General features: G+C 43.4%; 1 long non-coding RNA gene across 3 annotated transcripts; it reads left to right on the top strand.

Annotated features, from left to right (window-relative positions):
- The first annotated feature begins 521 nt into the window (after positions 1-521).
- LOC138305977 (uncharacterized) lies at positions 522-1,548 on the top strand. Of its 3 annotated transcripts, none has more exons than XR_011205750.1 (3): positions 522-602; positions 1,185-1,216; positions 1,533-1,548. It is a non-coding gene; the product is annotated as an uncharacterized lncRNA (long non-coding RNA). The 3 variants fall into 3 exon arrangements; XR_011205748.1 differs by lacking the exon at positions 1,533-1,548 and adding an exon at positions 1,355-1,377; XR_011205749.1 differs by lacking the exon at positions 1,533-1,548 and adding an exon at positions 1,287-1,375.
- Positions 1,549-4,252: the final 2,704 nt, after the last annotated feature.

Raw genomic sequence — 4,252 nt, 5'->3', positions numbered from 1 at the left:
AACAGTTGATGATTGTGCGGATTTACAGGGAGGCTGTAACTGTTTGAATAAGCAGCTACAGAAGTTAAGGGAGCAGTGATTGCCTCCATTAGTGTACAGAAGATTAAGTGGAGGTAACTGTTGATGGTCGTAACAGAATGTAAGGGAGAGTAACTGTTGAGGTGGGTGTTACTAGCTCTGTAAGGGAGTTACACAGTTGATAGTGTACAGATGGCTATAGGGAGGTGACTTGTACCACTGGCTGTTGACAGATGTAAGGGAGGTAACTGTTGATGGTATACTTGATGGTACGGGAGTACTGTTGATAGTGGTACAGATGTAAGGGAGGTAAACTGACAACTGTATGATAGTGTACAGATAGTAGAGGAGGTTAACTGTTGATGGTGTGCAGTATGTAAGGGAGGTAACAGTTGATGGAGTACAGATGATAGGGGAGGTAACTGAGGTGATGGTGACTACTACATATGTTATGGACGGTAACTGTCTGATAGTGTAACAGATGTTGTTAGGGAGGTTAACTGTGATAGTGTACAGCAATCGGACTTCCATTATCTTCAAAGCATGCCCGAGGAGTTCCAATTGAGTGTACAGATGTAAGGGAGGTAACTGTTGAATAGTGTACCAGATGTAAGGGAGGTAACAGGAAGATGTTGATTGTTTACAGACATGTAAGGGCAGCGTAAATGTATAATAGTGTATCGGATGTTTAGGTGTGCTAACTGTTAGATAGTGTACAGATAGTAAGGGAGTTACAGTCAAGTGTACAGATGTCAGGAGGTAACTAGTTGAATAGATGTTACAATGTAAGGGAGGTAAATGTTTGATAGTGTACAGATCATGTTATGAGGAGTAACCGTTGATGGTGTACAGATGTAAGGGAGGTAAGTGTACTAGATGTAAGGAGGTAACTGTTGATGGTGTACAGCCATGTAAGGGAGGTAACTGTTGATAGTTGTACAGAGTAAGGGAGGTACCTGATATAAGAGGTAACTGTTGAATGACTGTTCAGATGTAAGGGAGTGTAACTGTTGATTGGGTAATGTAAGCAGATGTCAGGGAGGTCGTACTTGTTGAAAGGGACGGGCGTACGTGTTGATTGATGTAAGGGAGGTAACTGTCTGATAGTGTACCGATGTAAGGGAGGCACATCTGTTGATGGTGTGTGCGCGCCGATGTAAAGGGAGGTAACTGTTGATAGTGTACAGATGTAAGGGAGGTAAACTGTTGAAGGTTGTTGCTGATGTAAAAGTGGAGGTAGCTGTTGATAGTGTAACAGATGTAAGGAGGTGATTGTTCATAGTGTACAGATGTAAAGGGATGTAACTGTTGATAGGTGTGCAGATGTAAAGGGAAGGTAACTGTTGATAGTGTACAGCATGTAAAGTGGAGGTAACTGAGCTTGATAGTGTACAGATGAAAGGGAGGTAACTGTATGATGGATGTGGCAGATGTTAGGTAAGGTAACTGTTGCATAGTGTACAGATGTAAGGGATTGGTAACCAGTTAGATAGGTGTACACCGATGTAAGGGAGGTAAATGTTGATAGTGAAACAGATGTAAAGGAGGTAACTGGTTATCAGCTGTACAGGAAGGTAAGGGAATAAACTGTTTGATACAGTAACAGATGTAAGGGAGATAAACTGTTGATATAGTAATCAATATTAAAGTTGTACTTGTTTGAATGTGTATATATATTATCAAATTCAAGTGAGGTAATGACAATATTGCAAAAGACATGGCCTACCTTCCACCTCTGTCCACAGTTGCAAGATTGAGTAATGTGTCCGAACATTCTAACCCACTAGCCCTCCATCTCTTTGATCACAGTTTCTGAATTGGTAAATAATGTTTACCATTCTGCCCACCAGCCCTCGGGGGATCTCTGGGTCACAGTAAGCTGAGTGGTTGGATGTGGTCCGACAATCCTACACACTAGCCCTCCAACCTTTGGACCAAAGTGGCAGAGTGGCTTGACGTGTCCAACTTATTTTACCACTAGCCCTCCACCTTTGGACCAAAATGGCAGAGTGGTTAAGGTGTCTGACATCCTGCCTCCATTCTTCCATATGATTGGTAACAGTAGCTGATTGGGTTAAGGTGCTTAACACATTACCACTAGCCCTCCATATATGGTCACAAAGCTGAGTTGTAAGGTGTCGACATTCTACCCACTGAGCCCTCCAACTCTGGGGTCTACAGTAGCAGAGTGTTTTTAAGGTGTCTGAACATATAACCACTACCCTCTACCTCTGGACCACAGTGGCAGAGTGTTTTAAGGTGTCTGACATATAACCTACCGCTAGCCCTCCATCCTCTGGGTTTACAGTGGCTGATATTAATTAAGGTGTCTGACATTCTGCTACACCACCCTCCATATATGGGTCACAGTAGCTGAGTTGTTAAGGTGTCTGACATTCTACCACCAGCCCTCCACCTCTGGGTCACAGTAGCTGAGTGGTAAAGGTGTTGACATTCTGCCACCAGCCCTCCACCTCTGGGTCACAGTAGCTGAGTGTTTAAGGTGTCTGACATATTACCACTAGCCCTCTACCTCTGGACCACAGTGGCAGAGTGGATAAGGTGTCTGACATCCTATCATCACTAGCCCTCCACATTTGGACCACAGCAGTAGAGAGGTTAAGGTATCTTTAACTATCCACCTCTGGACCAAGGTGGCAGAGTGGTTAAGGTGTCTGACATCCTACCACTAGTCCTCCACCTTTGGACCATGGTGGCAAAGTGGTTAAGGTGTCTGACATTCTATGTGATAAATCTGTAAGTACAAGTATGTAATTGGCCTTTGAATAATAAACTCTTTCAGTGTAGCTCAGTGTTGAAGTTCTGGTTTACATGACTTGGGAGCTTTAAGGTGCTACTCCGCTGTCAAATGGTAATTTAAGCCCACCATCATCAGATGGTGAGGTATTCAAATTGCTTTTTAACAATGAGAATAATTTAAGTAAGGATTGTTTCTATCGTCATATTAGCGAGATAACACATCATCACATCCAGAGATACTAGTACTACAAACATTATTGGGTAATCACGTTGTACAAAAAATTATGTGATACCACGGCATCCAGCGTTCGTTGTCAGTCCATCTGTCCGTCAACAATTGACTACTTCAGATTACACTAGGTTCATAATTTATGCAAAATTTAACTGGGTCAACAGAGGTCAAAATTTGGTATTTTTCATATAAACTATGCATGGAATTGCACTTCATTTGTAATCATGGTAACAGCCTTATGGGGTGGAAATTCAAAAAACTGTGAACAAATGATGGGACTGACCCCCGCGGGCCTGCGGTGGCGTGACCAAAAAAACAAACAGGTGAGTGATATAGACTATCGTGGACCCTTTTCTCAAAAGACTATGTATGGTTTTTGGGCCCTTTTTACTCCAAATCAATTTCTTCTAAAACCGCTAATTGCTGAGTCAAAAACGGCTTTATTCATGTAAGATATGTGAGTGCTAGACCAATCCTGGTAGATTGTTGTTGGACAAGAAACATATACTACAAGTGATTGGCAACTCCGCCATTTTTTGACGAACCACCAGATTACCTTGTATGTGTAAATAGGATTTTTGTAGCTCACCAGGCCGAAGGCCGGTGATCTTATGTCTACGGCGCGCGTCCGTCGTCCGTCCGTCCGTCCCTCTCCGTCCGTCAAAATTCCTATAAATCGCTACTTTTCCTAGAGTTCTGCATGGATTGTAACCAAATTGGCCACAAACATCCTTGGGGGAGGGGGGAACAGAACTTGTATAAATTTTGGCTCTGACCCCCCAGGGGCAGGAGGGGCGGGGACCAATAGGGAAAATAGAGGTAAATCCTTTAAAATCGCTACTTGTCCTAGAGTTTGGGCATGGATTGTAACCAAAATCAGCCACAAACATCCTTGGGGGAAGGGGAAACAGAACTTGTATAAATTTTGGCTCTGATCCCCCAGGGCAGGAGGGGCGGGGCCCAATAGGGGAAATAGAGGTAAATCCTTTAAATCGCTACTAGTCATAGAGTTCTGCATGGATTGGAACCAAATTTGGCCACAAACATCCTTGGGGGAGGGGGAACAGAACTTGTTATAAATTTTGGCTCTGACCCCCCAGGGGCAGGAGGGGCGGGGCCCAATAGGGGATATAGAGGTAAAACATTTAAATTGCTACTAGTCCTAGAGTTTGGCATGGATTGTAACCAAAATCAGCCACAAACATCCTTGGGGGAAGGGAACAGAACTTGTATAAATTTTGG

This window comes from Argopecten irradians, chromosome 13 (assembly GCF_041381155.1).
Source record: "Argopecten irradians isolate NY chromosome 13, Ai_NY, whole genome shotgun sequence".
Classification (NCBI taxonomy): domain Eukaryota; kingdom Metazoa; phylum Mollusca; class Bivalvia; order Pectinida; family Pectinidae; genus Argopecten; species Argopecten irradians.
The sequence above is the reverse complement of the archived record's forward strand: the minus strand, read 5'-3'. Positions and strand labels throughout refer to the sequence as shown.